Source organism: Anticarsia gemmatalis, chromosome Z, assembly GCF_050436995.1.
Source record: "Anticarsia gemmatalis isolate Benzon Research Colony breed Stoneville strain chromosome Z, ilAntGemm2 primary, whole genome shotgun sequence".
In the NCBI taxonomy this organism is placed as follows: domain Eukaryota; kingdom Metazoa; phylum Arthropoda; class Insecta; order Lepidoptera; family Erebidae; genus Anticarsia; species Anticarsia gemmatalis.
In genome coordinates, this window is record NC_134776.1 from 19225025 (window position 1) to 19240237 (window position 15213).

Consider the following 15213-nt stretch of genomic DNA (forward strand, 5'->3'; position numbering starts at 1 on the left):
GCTCATTCATGCCTTTCTTACAATGAGTAAATGGATGTTCCAGTTTGGTCAAGTGAACACGGATGCTACAGAGGCCGTGAAGCAGGTGATCAAGGGTCTGGACTGTCTGAAGGTCATCATGGAGGAACTTGAGAACTTGCCGACGCTGGACGTAAAAGCTCTTGACAGGTTAGGAAAGATATTTCCATACTAATATTATAAATGCGAAAGTAACTCTGTCTGTCTGTCTGTCTGCTACTCAATCATGCCTAAACTACTAAACCAATTTGCATGAAATTTGGTATGGAGATATTTTGATAACCGAGAAAGGACATAGGCTATATATCATCACGTTACGACCAAAAGGAGCAGAGTACCAGTAATTAATGTTCCAAAAACGGGGAAAAATTTCACCCATTCTCTCTTATTGGACGCAAGCGAAGTTGCGCGGGTCAGCTAGTTAGTTCATAATTCCAAGACAAGTGGCAGGGTCGAGAACTATTGTAGTCCGTTGAAATGTTACATGAGCTTAGTATATTTTAGATTACGGAATTTTATGTTTGGGAACTGTGTGAGAAGTCAATAGAAGCGTAACGCCGCCATCTCCAAAAAAGGGGTGTAAACGCTGTTTTCGCGATATTTCGGAAACTATGCATCTTGGAAAAAAATTGTGAGGACATCATTTGTAGCAAATTGTTTTGCCTATACATGTGTGTGTAGAACAAAAGTTGTAGACAATTTGATCATCTTTCATTATGTAGAAGACACTTTTTCTCTGTGACGAACCGTTTTGAAGATATTAGTGAAAAACTAAAAAATTGGAACTTTAACCCCCTCCCCCCACTCCGGCGCCCCCCCTAGAGACGGGGATTTTTAGTATGTTTGTCCTCTAAGCATCCTGAACCAATTTCTGAAGAAATTGCTTAGGATCCCTCTCACGCACTCTACACCCGCTTTTGGAGTATTCTTTGAGCGGACTACTAGTAATTTAAAAAGTATGTGTAAAACAGACAAAGCTACCACCTCCATAATGACAAGGTACACATGATTGGCAGCTGCAGCGGCCGTTCTTAAGTTTTCATGGCTACATTGTTATTTCCAATGACTACAGACTTTCTAAACGAGTTTTCATTAACGGAGATAATATTTTGGACCTTTCTTGTAAACATTTTGTAACTCTATCCAGTCATTGAAGTTCGTTCTTTCTCCATTTGGTTAGTGGTCAGCCTAGTGTCGAAGATTTTTAAACGCCCGAAGGCATTTGACATGGCTCATGGACTGTAATCTCAATTGGCAACTATCAGGATTATCAACTATGAACATCATATTGTAGATTCTAAAAAGATACCAAATTATTTAAAACTTAAAAGTCAACTTCTCCAAAAATACTTTCAGGAAATACTAACTTTGCTTTCTTATTTTTAGGTGTGAAAAATCAAATAGATAACCTTCTTACAAAGATACCCTTATTCTAAACAAAATTGCATAGCACTTGACCAACGAACAAGTAGTCTTTTTTCAAAAACAACAAAGGTATTAAGTGTTCCAATATTAAAACCAAAAAATAAATCGAAGCATTCTCATACAAATAACTCCCAAAACTATATTGTGTTCCTTATTATTTTGAAATACTCTATTTTGTTCCATATAAATTCTAAAAACTAAATCTAGATCAAAATATTCCAAAACAAACATATTAGAAATTAAATAATGAATATACACAACAAAAAGGAAAGCGCAGAAGACACTGTTTCCGCCCGGGATCGAACCGGGGACCTTCCGCCTGATAGGCAGATGTGCTATCCACTACACTACGGAAACTGTACAAGGAGCCTCGAATTACTTGTTAGTATTCGTCTGTTATCGATCCGCTGCAACGCTGTTGTCGGGGCTTTATGGTCTACTAGCTGACCCGCGCAACTTCGCTTGCGTCACATAAGAGAGAATGGGTCAGAATTTTCCATGTTTTTGTAACACTTTTTACTGTTACCTACTCTGCTCCTATTGGTCGCAGCGTGATGATATAAAATATGCTTTTTTTCACGAAAAATATTCTCAAAATTATTTATATCTCTTAGTATAACGAAGTCGCGCTAAGGCATATCCGCCATTAAAACAGTTGCCATGGCAACGGAATTTAGTTATTTCAATGTCATTATAATATTGATTTTTCGCGACTTCGTTGAATTTTCTGAATTTTCCCGGGAAATGCGTCATTTTCCCGGGGTAAAAAGTAGCCTATGTCCTTTCTCGGGTATCAAAATATCTCCATACCAAATTTCATGCAAATTGGTTCAGTAGTTTAGACGTGATTGAGTAGCAGACAGACAGACAGACAGACAGACAGACAGACAGAGTTACTTTCGCATTTATAATATTAGTATGGATAAGTACCTTTTATATAATTTAAATAGCTATAGTCCACTCAAAAGGTCCCATTTTTCGTTTTTCACTAATATCTTCAAAATGGTGTTGCCTCTATTTGAGAACCTCTGGATAAGACTAGAAAGCTGAAAATTTAGTTATCCAGTAAGCAACAACCACATAATTAAAATACAAAATTTCAAGTCTGTAGGTCATTTATTTCCGAAGTTAAGCGAAAGCAAAGTTTCGCATTCATGACACTCATTCATGATCTGAAAAACATTCATTTTAACTATTTCGGAGCGCGATGCTCGAAAACTGATGAGAATTTGGATAATGACATGTTAAATATATTTTTATACAATTAGCGATATTTAAGACGTATGTATGCATGTCGGACGTCACGCCCTTCGCTTCGTCGCCGCCATAATATTATAGTGTTCGTCGTCGCTAGGCGCGGCCGCTGCCGTGTACTAACTAAGTACCTAGTTCACGTCAATGATGTCGTCCTGGCCGATTTCGGCTACGGCGGCCAGTTTCATTGAAACCAGGCGACTGTGCAGGACTTTGTTTATAGTTAGAAGAAGTTCCTTTACTGTCATAGTCTGGTGGGACGGCTAAACCGACACGACTAGAGAGATGTCAGGCGCAGGACCGACGGCTTTACGTGCTCTCCGAGGCACGGAGGTCTAAGACCTCAACTTCCTAACTCTGGGCAATTTCTGAGAATTTTTTAAACAGAAAATCTCAGAAAATACTTTTTGACCTGACCCAGGATTCAAACCTGAGACCTATTGCGCGGCAGTCGCATACACTACCGACCGCGCCACAGAGGCAGTTATTCCCGTCAATACGCCGGTATCCAATCATTTCTACGCTCTTTCATATCTCCACCCACCTTACCATCGGAATTTCTGCTTTAAGTGCTTCATATTATTGTACAGCAGGACCATGTTACTATAGTATTATTGGCTCATCACGTGTTGACATGATGAGCCTTACAAAAATATAGAATAAAGACGGAAAACTTCTTCAACCTGGAAAGAACATTAGGAACCTGAAATACAAGAAAAGTATTAAAGAATGTCGGAATGTTCTACCTCTACCACCATACCGTAGCAAGGACACGCTCGGGTAGTCATTCTGCTGCGGAGAATCTTAACACCGCCTTTTAATTTTACTATTTTGTAGCACTAGTGCCATCTTTTGTACCAAAGATGATCCTACCTAGCGTCTCTGCTACTGGGCGGACGGCGCACGCGTCGTTGCCGCACCGTTTGATGTACTTCATACTTCGATCATTTGATCTATCCCGCCAGTGCCCCCCGAACTTGTGACTGGACACACATATCGGTGCATTCCGCGCACTAAAAACTAATAATTTAAGTTACCATTAGCCATTGCGCATAAAGGACGCTTATTTATCGTTGTTATTTGAGTTTTTAGTATAATTAAATAGTAATACTGCCGTCGTAAATCTAAACACAGTAACTTCAAAATATGCGTTTTGAGAAAAACGCGGTTGAAGTTTAATGGTTAATTTTTGCTCTCATGAAGATACTAATTATTGTATATTATTTCATGCAACTTTTAATGTTAGTATATAGTTAAATCTTTGATTCTGTATATATATATCTAGTATATTATTATTGTATAAATAATAAAATTAGATAATGTGTTTTAAGCTAGGGTAATAATATTATATTTTTTTCTTTTTTAAGTTACAACACGGTAACTCAACGGTTACTGTGTTGTAACCAAGTTTTACCTATTACTGTGTTGTAACTTTGTAAAGATATTAACATTAGGGGAATTACGACACAGTAAGTATGTACATACTGTGTTATAACTATGTTTCTTAGAAATACGTATAAAATCAGTAATACAGTAAATGAGATACTGTGATTTATTCAAGTATTTGTTGTTTATCTTTGAACAATATTTTATACGCAATCACAGTAACTGAAGAAGCCGTGTTATAATCAAGCAAAAAAAATAAAATTTAAATCTATTCACGTTAAAAAAACACAGTTAGTAGTGAGATACTGTTATTTAATTTAAAAAAACACAGATACTGTATTTTTTATTAAAAAAAATGTTTTTTTTGTAAAAATACTGTGTTTTTATTTAATGTATTTCGGTAACTATCCATCGTACAAACAAACCGAAAACTTTCTCAAATAGCCCGCGGTCTCCTGATTCCAAAGAACTAAACAAACTATAAACACAGTAACTTAAGTTACTGTGTTTACATTTACGACGGCAGAATAGTAGCCTACTGTTTTGTGTATTTCATACATTTCAATGATAAGTGTTTACCTACTGCGATACCCACCCGCCATAGTGTTATTGATGGTTTATCATTATTAGGTACCTAGTGAGAGTTTGTGTTGTTTCCGCGGTGCCTAATACCCATCATATAGGTATATTATGTTCCCTGGATTCGACGGGAGATTTGTTATCAGCAAGGGTGCGCGCTTAGAACTTTGTATCCGTCAAGCTGGCGATCACATTCAACACGAACAAATGTAAACATTGTGCATCGGTTTCCAAGATAAACTGTGCTCGTAGTGATAAGTGATTAGTGTTGATTAATAAGTAACAATATCTTAGTGGTAAGTAGGCAGTAGGTAGGTAATGCATTCGCTGCACGAGATGTGAGTGACGTCACAGGATCGAGACGCGCCGGCGCCGATCTCGCGTGCAGTCGGTGTGACGTTGACGCTCCGACGTACTTTGGTACGCGTCAGTAATCAATTGTAGTCTGTTTTCATCAGATTACTTTATTATTTGGTTATTGTAACATTTTCTGATCGTTGAAGGAAATAGAATTGGTAGCGGCCATTGCTTACAAAGACGAATTTTTAACATTCCTATTTGGGTTTTGGTAACATTTAGACAAAATGACAAACTTTATAGAAGTGTCACGTTCTGAATCATTACATGGTAGCCGATACTAACGAAGATAATTCAGTCCGGTGCGTCATTCGATTATTTAATTAAGTAAATTCGTGTTCCAGGTTGGTCAAGCGAACACAGACGCCAGGGAAGCTGAGAAGCAGGTGACCAAGGGTCTGGACGACTTTGAGGGTCATCATGGAGGAACTGGAGAACTTGCCCACGTTGGACGCACAAGCTCTTGACAGATGAGGTGAGCAGTAGAAATTGCAGCTTCGACAACTAATGTTGAAGCAGTCATTTTGTTGTTCGGTCTAGAATTGCGCATCTTTCTCTTCCGTTTCAACATAATATATGTATTTACACAGATGCTCTTGGGCACACAGGTTCTATAATGTTCCTGACCCGACAACTAGTGAACAGTGCTTAAAAGTGATAAAATCAGGAAATTAAGGTATTTTTCGTTTGGTCATCAGGAACACAAGTCTATCAAAGCGACATCTGTTATTAAGGTTTATAACCTTTCAGCCATTCAGTACCATAAGCGCCTACTTTAGTTTGTGGTTCGGATAAAAGTAAGTACAGCAGTAACTAGATCACATCTTAGTTTTGTAAGTATGTTGTAGATGGCGCTAAACAAAAAATATTGTAGTTTACTTATCTGTTTAATAGATGGTGCTGTACAAACATGCTGTAGTTTATTTTCCGGCCGACCGATGGCGCTGTAGTAGTTTTTTGAAAAACTGTTTTTTCTTCTGAAGCTTTAATTTTAACAGCTCTGTTTTTCGTTCTTTCACAGAGGAAAGCTTGGACAAAACAGAGAAAGATCTCAGAGCGGTCGACTTTGACAGAAATATCAAGAGTCTGACTGACGCCAAGAATAATCATCAAAGGTACAATATTTTCAATCATTCACTGCTAAGAATGTGTAGTTTAGTTAAGAAAGACAAAGTATATTGATAGTCACATACAATCACTAAATTTAAATAAGCTCCCTTGTTTTATTTAATAGTTATGTAAGAGTTCTTGCGCTGCATATATTATGTTGTCACGGTTCCTAACCGCTTATGTCCCATTTTATTTTTTCTTTCTACATTTACTGCATACCAAGATTAGCATTACAAATTTTAATGATCATAAGTCCAAAACTTACACAAATATGCCTTCGTTTGACTGAGAAACACTGAAAGCTGTTACTAATAAGTGATACTCCAACAGATGGATGAAACAGTACGAGGACGAGCACGATCATTTACGCTTGGAGGTGGACAACATCAAGGACATATTGAACCAGCTGCCGGACGGGTGCTTCAAGCGCATCGTGCTGGAACCGACCGAGGCGCCGCCCAGCAGAGCCAACTTTAGGTAGAGCCCGACACTACATGTTGTAGGGCACTCACTAACTACAAACACCTACTGAGCCAGCCACTCGACATGCTTCAACTATGCAATTTTATGTTTCTGATAATGTTCAAATGTTTCACCGTTTTTGAATCTTCATAAAGAGTAGATCTGTCTGGTAGTCAGTAGTATGTCGGTGTGTAAGTGTTTGATGAAACTATTGCTAGATCGCTTCAAGAACTATAAGTTTAGCGGCTTTCCTTTGTGTGTGTGCAGTACATAGAGGCTTGGTGTTATGTGTGTATACTTGTATAATAATTACGTCAATCTAAAACACTGTCGACAAAAATGTTTGTTTGTTACCTTATTGTACACCTTGTACTGTATTCTTTTATTTGCTTTGTTAAATAAGTGTTGAAATAATTAAAAGTTGATCACAAATACAAGGAATAGATTGGGCACTCTGTTAAGCAAAAGCACTGTATATCGACAGTCTGTTGTACTGACACGGCAGTGTAATGCCCTGGACTGACGTCATAGAGGTATGCTCGATCCAGCCTCTATCTTCAAATTACGATCATGTTGTCGAAGGAATAAACTCAGATCTGATAGTGTCATATTATAGTATGTTGTGTTGAGACGTAGTGCCCTGCAACGACGGAATAAATAAGTGCCTTATGTTACTACTAGCTGACCCGGGTAACTTCGCTTGCGTCACATAAGAGAGAATGGGTCAGAATTTTCCTCGTTTTTGTAACACTTTTTACTGTTACTCTGCTCCAATTGGTCGTAGCGTGATGATATAAAATATGTTTTTTTTTCACGAAAAATATTCTCAAAATTATTTATATCTCTTAATATAACGAAGTCGCGCTAAGGCATATCCGCCATTAAAACAGTTGCCATGACAACGGAATTTAGTTATTTCAATGTCATTATAATATTGACTATTCGCGACTTAGTTCGCCACTTGAATTTTCCCGGGAAATGCGTATTGCGTATGCCATAAATGCGTATGCCATAACACATTATATTCGGTACATTGTAAATATACGTGTGTTTCATAAGTTTCATGAAATTCTGCTTTTTATATTCCCTTTTGATGTTCGCCAAAGAATTGACGATTATGTGTGTTATCTTAGATATTTTTTACTATAATTTTTATATTTCTTTTACTGAAAGAATAATTTTGTGAGTAATATAATTTGTATTGTAGCTTATTTATTTGTAATAAAACATGGACACGAGTTATGTATTTTATTTGTTTTATTACGTTGTCATTGGAAGTAAGTATGATTTATATAAATAGTGTAAAGAGCGCGCATGTTCTAGTGACATAGAAGACACGTTATTCTCTCTGCTTACCTTAGTTCTATGTTGTGTGTTAGATCTGTACATAGATTATAGGTTTTTGCTTTTGTATTTCCTTGTTGAACACTGGGTTCAGCACAAATTTAGAATTCATGTCAACATCTGGAGGCACCGGAGTGTCCTCGCCACGACGAGCCAAGCGAAGCGCAAGGGCACCTATATTGTATTGAAGAGTCGTATTTTCGAAATACGTGATTTATAATGTGTCAGCCGCACATAAAGAGTTTACAAATTCTAGACTTTCGTCAAAATGCAACAAGTATTTAGTCACCATTTAAGTATAGTATCTAGGCCCTATGCGTTTAAGGTTAGATATGTATAGTAGGGAGCTTAGCTTAACATGTGATCTGACTACATTTTTTTACAGTACGAGCTACATTACAGTTTACACTAAAATAAAGCCTAACTAAAAGTACCTATGTCTGACGCAGCAGTTTCATGTCATAGGTAAGTGTTATTTTATTATTAAAACAACATTTCTTGTCATAACATAACGGTTTGTATAATTTTATTGTGAAGGTTGCAGAGCATCACACTCCGCCAGCGATCGCGCTAATGAAGCCAGGGACAGAGACTCCAAACCGTGTTTACAGTTAATATATTATAGTCCTAAAATAAAGATATTTTTTACATCGAAACCACAAGGCTATCAAGGCTACATTTGCACATAACAGTTTTATGAATGTGATGTAGTTGGCGCTAAATAGAGAACGGCGATAGGGTCAGCGCAGACCGAGAGGAGCGCAGCGGAGAGGATTATTTTAACCCACTTGAAAATGAACTTTAAAAATTATTAAAATAAAGTGCAAAAGTGCTTAAACCTGACAAAAATGCTCGCGCGTCCTCGAGGATGCGCGGGTATCTCCGCGCGGCATCGCGTCGACGCCGGCATCGTACGAAAAATTTCAATGTTGTTACTGAGTTTAAAGTGGGAGAACGTCATTTTTATTCTTCTTCAGCCAAAAGAGCAATTATAATCATGGCCCAGTCCACCATCGTTGATGAATTTTCACGATAAACTGGCCTGTTTATGTAGAATGGTAACCTAGAACGCTCTCCTCGCGCAGGCTCGAGCAGTCGCGAGCATGCTCGAGCATCCGCGAGCCGTAAAGAAAATGCTCGAGACCGCACGAGGATTATTCCGGTCTGTCTGCGCTGGGCCTTATTCCGCTCTGTCTGCGCTGGGCCATACTCTACTTAATGTGTCCGATAGATTGCATTGTACATAAATGTTTATCAATTTGACCAATACATGGTGTTGCAGATGATTTTGAAAAGAATTACATTCGGATAAAACTTTGTACAAAACATGGCTTTTGCTTGTTTTATTACAGAAAAACGTTTGGTCAAAGCGGAATATTATCTCATAGAGGTGGACTTGGATAGAAAAATCAAGAGTTTGACTGAGACCATTCTATATCTTAAACAAAGACGATGCGGAAAGTCAAAGAGCAAAACATAGACGCTCTGGAGATGTGATGCTTGAGACACAATACATCTGTAAGAAATAGTCCTTCTGCTCATTCATGCCTTTCTTACAATGAGTAAATGGATGTTCCAGTTTGGTCAAGTGAACAGGGACGGATGCTACGGAGGCTGAGTAGCAGGTTACCAAGAGTCTGGACGACTTGAAGGTCGTCATGGAGGACCTGGAGGACTTGCTAACGTTCGACGCACAAGCTCTTGACAGGTTAGGAAACATATTTTAGTTCAAGTCTCCAAGTCAAGTGGCAAGGTCGAGAACGAATGTAGTCCGTTGAAATGTTACATGAGCTTAGAATATTTAAGACAACGCAATTTTATGTTTGGGGCCTGTGTGAGAGGTGAATAAAAGTTTAACGCCGCCATTTCCAAAAAAGGCGTGAATACGCTTTGTTCGATATTTCGGAAACTAAGTATGCGTCTTGGAAAAAAAATTACAGAAAATTAAAAAAAAACATAATTTGTAGCAAATTGTTTCGCTTATACATATGTTTGATATATTTTTATACAATTAGCGATATCTAAGACGCATCATTGTATGTCGGACGTCACGCCCTTCGTCGCCGCCAAAGAGTGTTCGTCGTCGCTAGGCGCGGCCGCTGCCGTGTACTAACTGAGTACCTAGTTCACGTCAACACGCCGGTATCCAATCATTTCCTACGCTCTTCCATATCTCTACCCACCTTACCATCGAAATTTCTGGTTAAAGCGTATCATTTTATGTATAGCAGGACCATGTAATGTAACTATAGTATTATTAGCTCATCACATGATGAGCCTTACAAAAATATAGAATAAGGAAGGCAAACCTCTTCAACCTGGAAAGAACATTAGGAACCTGAAATACAAGAAAAGTATTAAAGAATGTCGGAATGTTCCACCTCTCCCACCATACCGCAACAAGGACACGCTCGGGTAGTCATTCTGCTGCGGAGAATCTTAACACCGCCTTTTAATTTTACTATTTTGTAGTACTAGTGCCATCTTTTATACCAAAGATGATCCTACCTAGCGTCTCTGCTACTGGGTGGACGGCTCACGCGACGTCGCCGCACCGTTTGATGTGCTTCGATCATTTGATCTATAGATCCTGATTTGGCTATCAAAGCTTCATTTACACATCATACTTTTATGAAAGTGCTGTAGATGGCGCTATACAAAAAATGCCGATAGTCACTAATGTGTCCATTAGGTGGCACTGTACACAAATGTGGTAGTTGATCAATTTGACGAATAGATGACGTTGCAGTCGTATTTTAAAAAAAAACCTAAAACTAATCTTAACGTGGCTTTTGTTTATTACAGAGAAACGTTTGTACAAAGCAGAAAATGATCTCAAAGAGGTGGGCTTGAATAAAAAAATCAAGAGTTTGACTGAGGCCATTCCATATCTCAAACATGGACGTTGCGAAAAGTCGAAGAGCAAAACATAAACGTTCTGAAGACGTGATGCTTGAGACACAATACATGTTAGTAATATCTGTAAGAAATAGTCCTTCTGCTCATTCATGCCTTTCTTACAATGAGTAAATTAATGTTCCAGGTTGGTCAAGTGAAAACGGATGCTACAGAGGCCGTGAAGCAGGTGATCAAGGGTCTGGACTGTCTGAAGGTCATCATGGAGGAACTTGAGAACTTGCCGACGCTGGACGTAAAAGCTCTTGACAGGTTAGGAAAGATATTTTAGTTCATAATTCCAAGACAAGTGGCAGGGTCGACAACTATTGTAGTCCGTTGAAATGTTACATGAGCTTAGTATATTTTAGATTACGGAATTTTATGTTTGGGAACTGTGTGAGAAGTCAATAGAAGCGTAACGCCGCCATCTCCAAAAAAGGGGTGTAAACGCTGTTTTCGCGATATTTCGGAAACTGGAATGCATCTTAAAAAAAAATTGTGAGGACATCATTTGTAGCAAATTGTTTTGCCTATACATGTGTGTGTAGAACAAAAATTGTAGACAATTTGATCATCTTTCATTATGTAGAAGACACTTTTTCTCTATGACGAACCGTTTTGAAGATATTAGTGAAAAACTAAAATATGGGAACTTTAACCCCCTCCCCCCACTCCTGCGCCCCCCCAATGTTTGTCCTCTAAGCATCCTGAACCAATTTCTGAAGAAATTGCTTAGGATCCCTCTCACGCACTATACACCCGCTTTTGGAGTATTCTTTGAGCGGACTACTAGTAATTTAAAAAGTATGTGTAAAACAGACAAAGCTACCACCTCCATAATGACAAGGTACACATGATTGGCAGCTGCAGCGGCCGTTCTTAAGTTTTCATGGCTACATTGTTATTTCCAATGACTACAGACTTTCTAAACGAGTTTTCATTAACGGAGATAATATTTTGGACCTTTCTTGTAAACATTTTGTAACTCTATCCAGTCATTGAAGTTCGTTCTTTCTCCATTTGGTTAATGGTCAGCCTAGTGTCGAAGATTTTTAAACGCCCGAAGGCATTTGACATGGCTCATGGACTGTAATCTCAATTGGCAACTATCAGGACTGGCTGCTTAAGTGCCGTTCAAAGCAAAAGCAAAGATTTCCGGCTACCTATCTAGAGAATGTCCACGCTAAAAGTGTAAGTTATACTTAACTAATTTTAATCAAGTTATTTGGTTTTTCGATTTAATGTTTTTTCCATTTATTCTCAAGATTAAACACAGTTTTTGAATATTTTGATTAATTTTACTTACCGTCAGGTAAAATATATAAAACTTTCTGATGACTTAGAGAAGCTGGGTCATTTTCACGCTGGTTTTTACAACTACGAATCCATCAACTTATTTCTTATAGGCCATATAAAAACGGAAAGTATTGAAACAAGTTGCTACTAATAATGCTTCATGAAGTTTTTTTTTATAATAATGAAATATGTAATGAGTTTTGACAAATAAATCACCTTTAACTTGAATTATCTATAATCATTTCAAGTTAAAGTGTGGTTATGTTTTCAAATATAATGCCAAGAGCGTACAACTTTTTTAAATAATTATGGACATTATAATTACAAATAAGAATATTAAAAATATTTTGATTATTATTATCTTCATATATAGCATGCAGCAATTTGAAAAATACTGATTAAATTAGACGTGCTAAGAACACATCTATACTAATATACTAATATATACTAATACTAATCTATACTAATATTATAAAGCTGAAGAGTTTGTTTGTTTGTTTGAACGCGCTAATCTCAGGAACTACTGCTCCGATTTGAAAAATTCTTTCAGTGTTAGATAGCCCATTTATTGAGGAAGGCTATGGGCTATATATCATTACGCTACGACCAATAGGAGCGGAGAAGCAACGAAAAATGTTACAAAAACGGGGAAAATTTTGACCCATTCTGTCATATGTGACGCAAGTGAAGTTGCGCGGGTCAGATAGTAACTCATAATAACGTGAACTTATAGTTGTAATTAGTTTAATATTAAATTCTATTCTCAGTCAGTCGCGTGAGTAAATGCTTAAAAGTTAACAAGACGAATGACGGCTATAAGGAATATTTTTATATAGTGCATTATTTATAAAAGGGCAACAATTTTATAGCCAGGTTTTTCTAGATACCAATCAAATTTATTCAAGATCACTAATATAGTGTTTTTTAAGTGAGTCAGCTTCTATCGGAGACTTTGCAGACGATATTAAGTCCGTGATTATAATAATAATAACTAAGCAACACAATCGGCATTCATTTTATGTATCGCCTTTCAACCGAGTGGTTGAGGGCTCGTGCCCAAAAGCGATACACCAATGACTGAGTATTAGAAATAACACTTGTTTTAATGGTAAAGGAAAACATCTCAACAAGAGTTGTTTACAACTCCTCAAATGAATGCAAAGTCTCCGACTCGCACTTGTTCAACGTTGTTACATTATTTTCTTTGGACGTTAAACTAAACTATATGGAGTCATTATCTTTCAAAAATGTATTTTTTCACTAAGCATTCCTTCTTCAGAATTTCCTTCTTAACTCAAAGAGTTTATCAATATTCCATGTTCCAAGTATTCCTTAACCACTTAACGTTTGTCGTTGATGTTCAAACAACCAGTACCGACAGCTTAGCTCTTGAGCTTTACCTTAAGGACCTTATTTCTTCATTACTATCTTGTACCAGCGAGTTCGTTGTCGTTGATGATTTCTTATAATCTTCGTTTCGCAGGAAAACATTATATTAGGAAGATTTTTTTCGTCAGATCACTGTCTGTGTTAGAGAGAGATTTTTCATAATATTATTAAGTATGCATAACCTTACCATCCTACAAAAAATAAAATCTGATCTATTTATTAAAAATTTATTGTAATTTGAAGAAATTTCTAAATGTTCTACACTCCTGATGTGCTTATTGTGTACTACGGACTTTTTGCTATTCGTCATATTGGCTTGAGCTTCAAAATCTATTCAATCTGTTAAACTCTTTCCGTGCGGCCGACTAGCCAGTTAATTCCACGGTTTGCACGCCTACGAGATTAAAGCGAAAAAACTCTGCTAGGCGCTATGAACTACGCTTTTTCTTATTTACGCTATCTTATTTTCAGGTATAAAAAATCAAATAGATAACCTTCTTACAAAGATACCCTTATTCTAAACAAAATTGCATAGCATTTGACCAACGAACAAGTAGGTAGTCTTTTTTTCAAAAACAACAAAGGTATTAAGTGTTCCAATATTAAAACCAAAAAATAAGTCGAAGCATTTCCATACAAATGACTCCCAAAACTATATTGTGTTCCTTATTATTTTGAAATACTCTATTTTGTTCCATATAAATTCTAAAAGCTAAATCTAGATCAAAATATTCCAAAACAAACATATTAGAAATTAAATAATGAATATACACAACAAAAAGGAAAGCGCAGAAGACACTGTTTCCGCCCGGGATCGAACCGGGGACCTTCCGCCTGATAGGCAGATGTGCTATCCACTACACTACGGAAACTGTACAAGGAGCCTCGAATTACTTGTTAGCATTCGTCTGTTATCGATCCGCTGCAACGCTGTTGTCGGGGCTTTATGGTCTATAAGTACCTTTTATATAATATAAATAGCTATAGTCCACTCAAGAAAGCAAGTGTAGAGTGCGTGAGAGGGATCCTGAGCAATTACTTCAGAAATTGGTTCAGGATGCTTAGAAGATAAACATACTAAAAATCTCCGCCTCTAGGGGGGGCGCCGGCGTGGGGGGAGGGGGTTAAAGGTCCCATTTTTCGTTTTTCACAAATATCTTCAATTCGGTTCATCGTAGAGAAAAATGAAAGATGGTTTTCAGCGCCTCAATGTTAGCATATGGCCCGCACATGGGCCTGAAAATTCGGCGAAATGTTCTTCAGCGTGGCCTCTATTTGAGAACCTCTGGATAAGACTAGAACGCTGTTGAATTTTAGTTATCCAGTAAGCAACAACCACATAATTAAAATACAAAATTTCAAGTCTAGGTCATTTATTTCCGAAGTTAAGCAAAAGCAAAGTTTCGCATTTATGACACTCATTCATGATCTGAAAAACATTCATTTTAACTATTTCGGAGCGCGATGCTCGAAAACTGATGAGAATTTGGATAATGACATGTTAAATATATTTTTATACAATTAGCGATATTTAAGACGTATGTATGCATGTCGGACGGCACGCCCTTCGCTTCGTCGCCGCCATAATATAGTGTTCGTCGTCGCTAGGCGCGGCCGCTGCCGTGTACTAACTGAGTCCCTAGTTCACGTCAATGATGTCGTCCTGGCCGATTTCGGCTACGGCGGCCAGTTTCA

The 15213-nt window shown here is 37.6% G+C and overlaps 1 long non-coding RNA gene and 2 other non-coding genes across 5 annotated transcripts; 1 reads left to right on the forward strand and 2 right to left on the reverse strand.

Moving 5' to 3' along the window:
- The first annotated feature begins 79 nt into the window (after positions 1-79).
- LOC142986572 (uncharacterized) lies at positions 80-7262 on the forward strand. 3 transcript variants are annotated; one of them, XR_012960402.1, is made up of 4 exons: positions 80-168; positions 5364-5494; positions 6041-6134; positions 6460-7262. It is a non-coding gene; the product is annotated as an uncharacterized LOC142986572 (long non-coding RNA). The 3 variants fall into 3 exon arrangements; XR_012960401.1 differs by lacking the exon at positions 80-168 and adding an exon at positions 4674-4958; XR_012960403.1 differs by lacking the exon at positions 80-168 and adding an exon at positions 4978-5082.
- Positions 1728-1800, reverse strand: TRNAD-AUC (transfer RNA aspartic acid (anticodon AUC)). The gene has a single exon. It is a non-coding gene; the product is annotated as a tRNA-Asp (tRNA).
- Positions 7263-14317: 7055 nt separating the features above from the next.
- TRNAD-AUC (transfer RNA aspartic acid (anticodon AUC)) lies at positions 14318-14390 on the reverse strand. The gene has a single exon. It is a non-coding gene; the product is annotated as a tRNA-Asp (tRNA).
- Between the last annotated feature and the right edge of the window lie 823 nt (positions 14391-15213).